Source organism: Euprymna scolopes, chromosome 2 (genome assembly GCF_053919585.1).
Source record: "Euprymna scolopes isolate OS-2025 chromosome 2, ASM5391958v1, whole genome shotgun sequence".
Taxonomy (NCBI): Eukaryota; Metazoa; Mollusca; class Cephalopoda; order Sepiida; family Sepiolidae; genus Euprymna; species Euprymna scolopes.
In genome coordinates this window covers 69,903,259-69,917,211 of record NC_136483.1, presented here as the reverse complement: position 1 = coordinate 69,917,211, position 13,953 = coordinate 69,903,259, and positions in this window count along the sequence as shown.

Below are 13,953 nucleotides of genomic sequence, written 5' to 3'. Positions count from 1 at the left end.
CTTTATTTGTTGATTACCTGTTGAATTGAAGTTGCAGTTGATTTCATATCTACCATGAAGCCCAGACGGTGAAAACACAGACGAAGCCATTGTGAGAAGAAAACTCAGCATGAAGTCGAAGCGACATACAGCCAGCTGAAGTGAACAGTGTTGCGACACAGTTAATGTTTTATGCGTTCTGAGCATCTGAGCGGTATTTTCTGGTGATCAGTGAAGATCTGGTCACACTTAAAGGGTCCACCACTAGACAAAGTTAAAAGTGTAGCCACCGGGACGGGGGTAGTGTGCATTTTTTTGCCCGTGTGTACGACGAGGACCCGTCCAGGCTGGTGTTATATTGTTATATTATATATATATATATATATATATATATATATATATATATATAAAATGGGTTAAGAAATTCCAACGAGAGAAAGATGTATATTTAAATAAGGCGGGGGTCACTGGATAATTATATTTAAACAAAACAATATATATATACCGCTCCCCATGTGGGGATACCAAATTGGTTAAAGGGAAAACTATTCCCAACTTGCATTTAGGTAAAAATGCACTTTCGTAAATAATTGAATTCATTCTAAAAACATATCGCAAAAACAAAATCAAATAACATCTATATATATATATATATAAAGCTGAACGTCTGTGTGTGTGTCTGGTCACGAATAGGCTCATACATATATGGTTGACTATTATAGAAAACTGATTACATATAATGATAGAAGATGTATCAAAACACAGGAATGGGTATGTTTGATCTGGCATAATGATGATTCATTAAAATTGTGGGGTCTGCGTACGCGCATGATCTACAAAGTATGGAAATAAAAATTTTAAAAATTAAAAAAAAAACGTTTACAAGTGTTTTTGATATAAATGTACATAATAATACTTTGATAAGTATGTTTTAACTTAAATAGGGATGGTATAATAAAATTGTGGGGTCTTCGTTCGTGCCTGGCCTCCATAGAATGGAAATAGGCACAAACTTTAATAAAGACTTTTCATATCTATCTGCGTAAGTATACTTTGATGTTTCAGTTTGAAGAAATATGGTATAATAAAATAAAATTATGGGGTGTTCGTTCGCACCTGCCCTCCATAGAATGGAAATATGTCACAAAGTTTAACAAGGTTTTTTAATGTAGATCCACAGAATATTGTGATAAGTGTTTCAGTGTGAACAGGTACGGTATAATAAATTATGGGGGTTATCTATTTTATTTTTACTTTCATCATTGGAGTGGGTAATTACTTTCAGTTTTAACCCCCCCCCCCCCCCAAATTAGAAGCGAATTTATAGCCACCATTTGCCGTTTAGGTGGCACAAATCAAAATCAAAATTATCGACTCCATAGAAAATATACACCTCACAAACCGTTAAAATAAATTACCATACAGCAACAATACACCCCCTATTTTGCCATAATACATATACCCCTGAATCTCAATACCATATTAAAGACTATATATAATCTTATATATCATACTATATATAATAAGCTTCTCCTTATTTATTTAGAATTCAATAAAGCTTCCCCCAACTTTCTATAATTCCTCTTAATCTCTTTCGTCCCTAATGAACCTTACGCTGGATGCCGCATCTTCCCCATGCTACCTAGCACCTTCTCTACTCTTCTGATGAGAAGCATTAGGCTTCAAAATGCCCTGGCATAAAGAGTCCCTTTTATCCCCCAAATTTTGCCTGTATTCCATTATTAAATAAATGATCCATTCTATATCTATTAATATTAATATATAGTTTTGTGTCTTCATTTCATACTCTTGTTGTCCTACTATATATATATATATATATATATATATATATATATATATATAGTAGGACAACAAGAGTATGAAATGAAGACACAAAACTATATATATATATATATATATATATATATATATATATATATGTATGTATGTATGTATGTATGTATGTGTGTGTGTGTGTGTGTGTGTGTGTGTGTGTGGAGAGAGAGAGAGAGAGAGGGAGAAAGAGAGAGATGTGTTAGAGAGACTGTCGGAACAAAACAGAAAGAGAGGGTGAGGATATAATAAGTGCTTTCTAGTGTACTTTAGTCCTTGTAACTTTTGATTCACACCTCCAAATGTCCTATTTCATAAACCTTTGTCAAAATGAATAAAACCATGACTAGCTTAATACTTGCTAATAATAATAATAATAATAATAATAATAATAATAATAATAATAATAATAATAATAGGTTGGTACAAAAATAATCTCGTTTTTATCAGATATATATACGCCAAAAAAACATTATTTTTGCACTAACATAATAATAATAATAATAATAATAATAATAATAATAATAATAATAATAATAATAATAATAATAATAATTCTGATTTCGTTTATCAACGTCTCCCTGGAAAAGGATGGGATTCATTTCCAGAGGATTTCCCTCAATCCCGGCTTCAAAGATTAAAGGTTGGTGGGACCTACAATAGCAAAAGTCTGAAGATCGCCTAAAACATCGGGGATTCATAGTTTTTTCAAATGTCCTTCCAGACGACTTGATACTACTCCTAGTGTGCCAACTACTTATTTTTGTTTTATTATTTGTGTTTTAACCCCGTGTATATGCCTTATCTCCAAGGCCAATATATATATATATATATATATATATATATATATATATATATATATATATATATATGCATATATATATATATATATACATTTACATAGGCATCACCACATTATCAAGGCCAAGAGGCCACTCAAGGATAAGGGTTAAAGAGTGTACAGTAGAAATTGGACATTATAGTAATCATTAGTAATGAAAATTTGGTAAAGTTGATAACTTATATGGAATGGCTCATCAAGAACTTATTTACGTTAGACTTGAAGACAACCATATTGTAGTTAGCCGGAAAGCAGGAAAACGGAAGACAATTCCACAGGCATGCAGTTCTAAGAAAGAAGCTTTGTTCATGGAATCTACGTTAAGGTTTAGGCACAGATAAAGAGTGGGGGGGAATTATTGATAGTGTTTTCTACTAGACGGGTGTTTCTTGTGAAAGTTTGGCGAGGGGGGACCATAGATTGAAGCTCATTCGAACACTTTCCATGAAAATAACGATACATCAGAGACAAACTCGCAACATCTCTTCTGTGAGATAAAGGTTGCAAGGAAGAGAAAAGGACATCTCCTACGAGGCTACGAAGTCTATTTTGAACTCTATCAAGGCAGGCCAAGTCCTTTCTAGCAGCTCCTGCCCAGATGTGGCAACAGTATTCCATCCTTGGACGTACCTGGCTCTTATATAGATAGAGAATAGCATCAGCAGTGAGATATCTACCGGATCGATAAAAAGATCCCACCATTTTTCCAGCGGCCTTGGCAACAGATTTGATGTATGCATTCCATTTAAGATCAGGAGTAATGGTCAAGCTAAGAAGTTTGTCAAAACTTGAGGCCTCCTGAAGACGAGAGCCATTCATTTCAATTGATGCCAGATGTGGATCAGAATGTTGATGATGTAAAGAGAGAAGCTTGGTTTTAGATGCATTAAAAGTAACCAGCCACTCCTTACCCCATTGTACTACGTGCTTAAGATCAGAGGAGAGAGAATTGGAGAGAACTTGGTCGTTTACTGTCTTAGATGTGCTACCATAAATGGTAGTGTCGTCAGCATAGATGTCTACAAATGATGTAAGGATGTGATTTGGAAGATCATTAATGTAGATCAGGAAAAGAGTTGGGCCCAGGATGGACCCCTGAGGGACACCGGCATTAATACGGTGAGCTTCTGATTTTTGCCCCTCAACTACTACTCTTATGAATCTATCAGAAAGAAATGATTTAATAATTGAGAAGACATTTCCAGCTATACCATAGCTAGAGATCTTATGAAGTAAACCTTTATGCCATACCCTATCCAAGGCCTTAGATATGTCAAGAGCAATTGCCCTAGAAAGGTTGGCTCTGTCGAGAGATTTGCTAATCCTATGAGATATAACTGTAAGCACATCTGCTGTAGATTTAGCTGAACGGAAACCATATTGAGTGTCACTAAGAAGGTTATTTTTGTTGAGATGGTTGATTACTTCTGTATTTAACACAGATTCCAGCAACTTACTCATGACGCACAGGAGACTTATTGGCCTGTACTGATAGGGGGATGAGCGATCACCTGAATTCTTAAATGCAGGGCATACTGATGAAATTTTCCAGGGAGATGGGAAACTATTCTCCTTAAGACAACGTTTAAACAGTTTTGTAAGTATGGGCGCTAGTTCAGGTTGAAGTTTTTTGAGTACTATAATTGGAATACCGTCAGGGCCAGTTGCTTTACTGGAATCAAGGTTTTTGATTAGCTTGGCAACATCACGTACAGATATACGTATATCACATAGTGTGTTTTCTGATATATATACGTTTTATTTTTTATTACAGTATCTTTCTGTTAAGTTACATTATTGTTTCAGCTACTCGGCCGTTTTTTTGACCGTCTGTAGCTTCCTCAGACTTTTACAGAAATGTTCGCTATTTTGGGATGAAAGAGTGAAAGAGTGAATGAGGTCGGGGGGGGATGCGAAGAGGGCGGAAGAAAGAGAGGAAGGGAACAAGGGGGGCGCTTAGTATGTCAGTAATGTTTTAGTTTTGGGGTTTAAGGAACTTGTGGGGGAGGGTATGGGAAGTTCATTTCTGGTGTGGCTGAGGGCATAGGGATACATGGAGGGGAAGGGGAATGTGGGAGTGGGAGGAGGGGGTTACTTTAAAATTCGAGTCTTAATGTTAAAGTTTTTATGTGTCTCGTTGGTGAGATGATTTATATATCGATGTATGTGTTCACAAGTACTGGTATCTGTATGTGCGCATGCGCCTGCATGTATGCGTGGGGTGCAAGTATGCCTGAATCAATATGCACATATGAGCCCGTATAATCGCCTCCTTGGGGGCAGGGGCGTCGATGTCTGTATGTATCTGTGTATGAGCGCATCCATGCCTACGCACGCGTATCCAAATTTTAGCACTTTAAAGAAAATTTGACGTAAGTGAGAGCAATGCAGGTGTCTATGCATGCAGGCGCACATATGTGCATATATTTGCACGCCAAGGCGGGGATGTATGTGTACATGTGACCGTTTCTTTTAAGTATATATGTGCGTACGTGCGCATGTGTGTACCCGTCTCCGCGACCGATAGCTAACCTTCTCCAAACAATTAACACCAAAATAAAAAATAAAAATAAATAAACCGAATCATAGCCCCCCCCCCGCCTCCAAACATAAGAGAACACCCAACAGGTCGACATACTTACCAAGAAATCATCTCACCAACGAGACACATAAAAACTTTAACATTAAGACTCGAATTTTAAAGTAACCCCCCTCCTCCCACTCCCACATTCCCCTTTCCCTCCATGTATCCCTATGCCCTCAGCCACATCAGAAATGAACTTCCCAGACCCTCCCCCACAAGTTCCTTAACCCAAAAACTAAAACATTACTGACATACCAAGCGCCCCCTCCCACCTCCCCCCATCGTTCCCTTCCTCTCTTTCTTCCGCCCTCCTCGCACCCCCCGACCTCATTCACTCTTTCACTCTTTCATCCCAAAATAGCGAACATTTTTGTAAAAATCTGAGGAAGCTACAGACGGCCCAAAAAAAAAACGGCCGAGTAGCTAAAACAATAATGTAACTTAACAGAAAGATGGTAATAAAAAATAAAACGCATATTTTCTCTACAACAGTATTGAGCACTTTCTTCAGTTTTTATTAATTACCATTTCCACTAAAAATATATATATATTTAGCCAGTAGAGTTTAGTTTCCTAGAAGTACATGAAACAACATGTGTCTACCAAAGAGTGCTCAATGAGTGAACAGAGCAGGTATATTAAATTTATTTATACAAACATTGATGGAGTTATCGATGATAATTCTTGGCCTGAAGACGTAATCCCCCAACGCGAGTGATTACAGAAACATGTCTGCACATATGTAGCCATCAATGTTTGTATAAATAAATTTAATTCACATATATATATATATATATATATATATATATATATATATATATATGTGTGTGAATAGTGTGTGTGTGTGTAGAATCATCATCATCATCGTCATCATCATCGTCATCATCATCATCATCGTCATCATCATCATCAACAACACAACAACAAACTAATATATATATTATGTAACAGGTGCAATGGCGTTGTGTATTAACTTCCAATCTATTTGTCTGGGTACATTCATCATGGGTGGAAGTGGGGAAAAGGACTTTGCTTCTGTAATCCGTTTTATTTTATCTTTTTTCACGTACTCATGCACTCAGCAGAAGATGTTTAGAACACTTATAGATTATTAATAGATTCGTTAAGAGTCTGAGAGTTATGATGCCGACCGATATGTAAGAAAAAGATAACCTCAATGATACCAACATTGGTTGGTGTGTAAGGATTGGTAATGATGAGTGAGACTGGGCAGAACTTGATTATCTAAGGGGGACAGCTCAACAAGAATTTGTTTACATTGGACTTCAAAACGACTAGCTGAGAAGCAATCCACCGGTGTTGTGTACCACGGACGGGTAGTACTTTTTAAAAAAAAAATCTATGCTCATGGAAGTTCCATTAAATTTTAGGTACATAGGGAAAGAAAGGAAAATTATTTACAGTGGTTGTAGCGAGACGAGTTTTTGTTTTAGATGTTCTACAGGGGAGAGAGAGGCATAGATTGGAACTTGGTTGGGCACCTATCATGAAAATAGCGAAAGAGTAGAGAAAGACTAGCAACTTCTCTTCTGTGAGAAAGTATGAAATATTTGTACAAGAAATGAATGAGATGGATGTGCTCGTTTATTCATAAGCAACTGTTTCCAATTGGCAACACAAGAAGACAATGCTACACGCATATCAGGTGCAATGTTCAGCCTGTTTCTCTCCTTAGTCTTTAATCGAGTTGATGTAGAAAATCCCAGTTCACATAAGTAGGCAGTTGTGAGACGTAATACTAATAGAATAGCCTTTTTTACTTAGTAGTGGAAATTCCCTTTTGTTCTTAACCCAAATTGAGGGCAAATTTAGCTTTTCAAAATCATTTTTATGTGTAAAGAAACTACTAGAATGCGACAATTTAGCTTACTCTTTAGGTAATAAGTTTAACTTACCTATTGATTCAGGACTTTAAACTAAACTAAATGAATTTTTTTTACCCAAAGACATTTCTTAAATGGTTCAAATATCACTCCAGGAAAATATTTATCTATAATATAAATCTCACCTGTCTGTTTAAATGTATGTATGTATGTATGTATGTATGTATGTATGTATGTATGTATGTATGTATGTATGTATGTCTAAAACTTTTGACAGAGGCAACGAATTTTCATGAGATCAGTATCATTTTGAAGCTCGACCCTTCGGACGACAAATATCGAAAAATTGGCCCAAAACATTAATTCCTTCATCCTCAACTGGGCAGTTTTCTACAAGGAGGGGTCGATTTTTTGCAAGCCATTTTTGCAGGTCATCGTATCGGTTGGACTGACTTTGCCTACTTTTAACGTTCTGAACTTCTGGTCGCGTCATGGAGTAGCAGTAAGATGTCAGATTTTCTTTCACTTTCTTTTCCGCCTTCATATCACGGGTTCAAGCCTGCCTGCCTACTACCACAACTACTTTTTTTTTTTTTTTTTGATCAACACACACCTCCAAACACCCGGGCAACACCGTGCACCCAGGTTAGTTAAATCTAAAGGAAAATCAGATCTGACAAAATCTCCAGTTTGAATTCTGTTAATATGTTGTTGTCAAAAACATTCTCCGCAACGTGTTGTAACAGTGAAGGAATCATATAATAGGCATGAGGATCATCTTTAAGTCTTCTTTGCCATATCCTCAACATTTTCTGAAAACCTTCAGTATATTCAATATGTTGAAATATATTGCCGCTTTTTCCTTAAGGGTCAATGTTTGAATCATTAATAAGGCCGAAAACATCAGTTAAGTAAGCTAGTTTGATTATCCATGTATCATCTTTATAAAGTAGAAGCAAAGGATTATTTCTTTCCACCAAAAATACATGAAGTTCAGTTCTAAATTCATACACCTTGCTTCATGACAACCAACGAACTTCTTCAGCTCTAATCTCTGAACAGAAAATGCTAAAATATTCTACTGTTAAATGAGCTTGCTTTTATAAAATGCACTTTTCAACACTTCCTAAAGATTCTAAGAAAGTCCCTTTGATACCAGAGCTTGTCGATGTATAAAACTGTGATGTCAAACTGCATTGTTATCCGTTGCATCTTTTAATAAAACTGCTTTCTTCCCGGTCATACTTGCTGCTCCATCACTTGTAATCCGTCTGCAGTTTGCCAAGTTTGATTTATCCTTCCCCACAAGCCACTCGTCTAATGCAATATATATATATATATATATATATATATATATATATATATATATATATATATATATATATATATATATTCCATTAAATAAAATAGACGTTTTTTTGTCTATTAATTCTATTTTCGATCCTTTACAACTTCTGGTGGAAACTGGCTGATGTAATCACCATATTTATCATAAGTCCGAGTACTTTCCAATCCTTCAGCATTCATTGTCAGGGATAAATAAATCTAACCGGTTTTGAACAATTTATAAAGTTTCTTTTCTCTTCATTGGTTAATTATTTATCCTTTTTTCCATTGGTTAAAATTAATATATAATATATATATATATATATATATATATATATATATATATAGTAATTTATAAAATATGTATGGCGATTAAGCTACACTGAATATTTCACGTTTCATCCACTCTAGGATTCTTCATGCTTAAGCCTGAAGAATCCACTCTAGATTTTTCATGCTTAAGCCTGAAGAACCCTAGAGTGGATGAAACGCAGAATATTCCGTATAGCTTAATCGCCATATATATTTTATAAATTACTAACTAGCTCTACGTATGTATTGAGCACTTTTGAAGTAAATACTTAAAGTTTACGCATAAAGTTATACTTTCGTATATATATATTTTTTTTATACAGGGAGGTCATCACTTACCAAGGTCCGAAGGCCACTCAGGGATAAGGGTTATTGCGTGTATAGTAATCAATAAGATAGTATTGTAGTAATCGTTAGTATTGGGGGTTTTGATAGAGTGTCTTACTTAAGGACGCGGTTTGTGAGGAGATTGTTTATGTTGGACTTGAAGACGTCCAAGTTGTAGTCAGGTGGGAAACAGGCAAGCGGCAGAGAGTTCCACTGGCATGCAGTTCTAAGAAAGAAGCTTTGCTCATGGAATCTACATTTGGATTTAGGCACAGATAAAGAGTGGGGAAAATTATTGACAGTAGTTTCAGCCAGACGGGTGTTTCTTGTGAAAGATTGGCGAGGGGGGGGGGCGAGGGATTGGAGCTCAGACGAGCACCTGCCATGGAAATAGCGATAAAACAAAGACATGCTCGCAACGTCTCTTCTGTGGGAGAGAGGTTGCAGGGAAGAGAAAAGGGCATCCCTCACTAAACCATGAAGTCTATTTTGTACTCTGTCAAGGCAAGATAGGCTGTTTTTAGCAGCTCCTGCCCAGATGTGGCAGCAGTACTCCATCCTTGGACGTACTTGGCTTTTATACAGATAGAGAATTGCATCAGCAGTGAGAGATCTTCTGGAGCGGTAGAAGGATCCCACCATTTTCCCAACGTCCCTAGCAACAGATTTGATGTATGTGTTCCATTTCAGCTCAGGAGTAAAGGTCAAACCCAGCAGCTTGTCAAAACATGGAGCCTCTCCAAGACGAGCCATCCATCACAATTGATGCCAGATGGGGATCAGAGTGTTGATGATGTAAGGATATGAGTTTGGTTTTGTATGCATTAAAGGTAACCAGCCACCTCCTCCCCCATTATACCACATTCTCAAGATCAGAGGAGAGAGAATTAGAGAGAACTTTGTCATTTACGGCCTTTGATGTGTTGCCATAGATGGTTGTGTCATCAGCTAAATGTCAACGAATGATTTAAGTATGCATTTTGGGAGATCATTAATGTAGATCAGGAAGAGAGTTGGGCCCAGGATCGACCCCTGGTGGACTCCAGCATTAATACTGTGGGCCTCGATTTCTGCCTATCAACCACTACTCTTATGAACCTATCGGAGAGAAATGATTTAATGATTGAGAAAACATTTCCAGTAATACCGTAGCTGGAAATCTTGTGAAGTAGGCCCTTATGCCATACCTTATCGAAGGCCTTCGATATGTCAAGAGCAATTGTCAAGAGATTCACTATCCTATGTGATATAACCGTTAGCACATCTGCTGTAGATCTCGCAGAGCGGAAACCATATTGCATGTCACTAAGAAGGTTGTTTCTGCTGAGGTGGTTGACTACTTCTCTATTTAATATGGATTCCAACAACTTACTCATGACACACAGGAGACTAATTGGTCTGTACTGAGAGGGAGATGACTTTTCACCTGAATTTTTAAATACAGGGCATACTAATGATGTTTTCCAGAGTGTTGGAAAGCACTTCTCCTTAAGGCAACGCTTAAGCAGTTTTGTAAGTATGGGGGCAAGTTCTGGTTGGAGCTTTTTCAGCACTATAACTGGAATGCCATCAGGGCCAGTTGCTTTACTAGAATCAAGGCTCTTGATTAGCTTGGCGACCTAACGCACAGATATTTGTATGTTGCATAGTATATTGTCTATTATAGGAGGAAATACAGGGAGTTGATGGTCATTGTCGCATACGGTAGAATTAGCTGCAAAGTTCTTGGTAAATAGTCTGGCCTTGTCTGATGCTGACGAGATGACCTCAGGTCCATTGATGATAGTTAGGATAGAACGCATGCTTCTGTTTAAGATCCTGTTTGCTATTTGCCAGAACTGGTGGGAACCAAGCCGCTGCTCAGCTACTTTGGATTTAACAGACTGAGCATATAGCTCTCTTGCATGTTTTATTACTCTTTTACAGTGGATGCTGGCAGTCCTGAAAGCAGCTTTAGTCTCAGTACATCTATTACGTTGGTAGCTATGGAAAAAGTGATTTCTGTGCGCGATGGCAGCAGCACATTCTGGGGAGAACCATGGCTGCCTGTTAGGTTTTTGTTGGAATTTTTTGGATTGTATGAATCGGTCTATGCCTATAATTAACCATTCGGTCAGGTCTGATACTATAGAGGACACATCCTTTTTAAACATGGAATGCAGAGGTAGGTCAGAAATTAATGTATGGAAGCTATCCCAGTCAGCCATAGAGTATCGATATACAGTACGGTGGAAGTGTACGTCTGAAGACTTATTGCATTTCATTTTTATCTTAACTGCTACAACAGAGTGGTCAGAGGATCTCAGAGAAGATAGAATGGATCATGAACACAGCTCAGGGCAAGTTGTGAGGAAAAGGTCTAGAAGGCTTGCATATTGACCGGGTATATCGGGCACACGGGTAGGTTCATGAACAATTTGAGTGAGGTCATAGACAATGGCAAAATCATGACAAAACCTCCCCTCGTCATCGGTTTTATTTGAGTGGGTCAGCCATTCCACATTATGGACATTGAAATCACCACAAATGTGAATGTTAGCCAAAGGATGAGCAGACAGGATGTGGTCAATTTTCTCAGATATGCTCTTAAAGATAGTAACTCCACTGTTGTGGGGCCGATAGAGGGCAAATATAAATGCAGTGGTGTAAGCAAGTGCAACCCGAAAGCACATAAAAGGTAAATTAGGGTCTTCTCTGGAGATATCCCTACCACATGGAAAGCCATCTTTGATGTAGGCACATATTCCATGCCCATGGCGATCTTGGGGGTCAGATTTAGATGTTAAGTTAGAGTATGTATTATGAATTCGTCTAGAGAAGTTGTTGGCCCTATGTCAGTTTCACTTAGAAAGAATATGTCCGGTTTCGTCTCCTGCAATTGTGTTTCAACCTCTGGAAGGTTGGAACGTAGACCCCTTATGTTGGAGAAGGAGACCTGGTAGTATGGGTCTACGTTGGTGGATGGGGTTCTAGGTTTGAAAAAGAAGAAAAAGGAAAAAAGAAAAAGAAGATGACGTTAAAAAAGAAGTAAGAAATGCCAAACAGCTAGCTGACGCCAGTCATAAACAATGTGTTTGCTTATGTATGGGCGGTAACGAACTAATAAGTATGGACCATATGGACTTTGGTATATTAACTTTAACAAACATAATGCACACAAATGCAATTAAAAATATAGCCAGAACAATTAGGGAAAACGTGTTAAAACAATAATTTATGTATTTTATTTTATGTGTGAAGTTTTTATTTTGGTCTGTTAACGTGTCTGATAGCGATACTGAGAAAAGTATTTCCTATGTGTGGAAATAGTATTTCCTTAATGCAAGAACAACTGGTTCTAACACCAAGATGTTTGGCCAAGTTTCATTCTAATGATCTAAGCGGTAAAAAGGAATGTTTCGAATTGTCTGATGTAAGGCTAACATAATATACATGAAACTAGCACATTTAATAAATGGAATAATTAACTGGTGTCTTGTAGCAAAGTATTACTTTGAACAAAAGAACAGGTGATTTAGAATTTTGTAGGAGGACTAAAATTAAAGAGGAGAAAATATTTGCTACTACTATTGTGAGATTACGTTGATGAGAAAGTCAGTGAAGAAGGAAAAAGATATAACTTTTATGGAAAGGTGAGGAAATGTGCTTTTTGCAGTATGAGTTTGGAATAGTGAGTGTGAAAGATTTGCGTAGGAATTGCCTCGATAGTTTCCTTTAACGTCAGAAGTTCTGGGGTAAAAATCATTATCATTTTATTAATATAGAGATAGAACACCAATATATAATACAGAACTTTTGTCAACTAGCTGTTTAATCGTCACTCATCAAATAAGGTTCTTCTAATATTGGAACAACCAATTATATATATATATATATATATATATATATATATATATATATATATATGTTAATTTATTTATTTCCACAGTCAAATAACACCGCAGCTCACACAAACCATGCAATCCAATATATCAGAAATCCCTGACTCTAAGATCACTATTAGTGGCTCATGCCTTGCCAGTCTGCTTATATCTATTCAGCCACACACAAAACGCAACACAACATGTAAAATGTAATTTCCCAACATTTTTACACACACGCACGCACGCACGCGCACACACACACACACACACACACACACACACACACCACAGACTCTTATACAAATATCCATATGCCTTCTGTACACAATTCATCTAGGAGCAAAACGATTACGGCCTTTGATGTGTTGCCATAGATGGTCGTGTCATAATTTATAAAAATCATGTGTGGACGTTGACTAAATATTTAGTCACCAAACCCCCTGCACTTAGATTTACTTTAACTAGATCAGTGGTTCCCAACCACTGTGCCATGGTGCAAAAATGTGCCACGGAATGGTTACTGCTGTGCCGTAAAGCCATTTAATTTCATTTTGTTTAATAAAGCTATTTAATTTCTTAATCATGATGATACCACTAAATTTTCGCTCTAAGTAAAAAAGGCCATCAAAATCTTACTGCAATTCTCAATTTCGTACTTATGTGAACTGGGATTTTCTTACCTAAACAACATTTAAAAATAAAAATAAAAACATGAAACACTTAAAAATATTGAAAAAGAGTTAATAGTGTATGTCAGCAGTAGTTAAAAAACACCAGGCACAACTGTCCCACTGATATTCACCATTATTATTTTATATCAGATATTGAATACAGGATACATTTATTTATGTGAATAAAATTTCTCCTTGCATAATTTTCTTTGTTTTTTTTTTGTTTTGTCTTTTTTTTTAAATTTTATTACAAAAAAGACTTCATGAGTAAAAAATACTAATTTTTTATGGTAGCTCTGCCACGAAAATTTAAATAAATTCACGAGTGTGCCGCCATGTAAAAACTGAACTGGATTATACGTCATGGAAAACA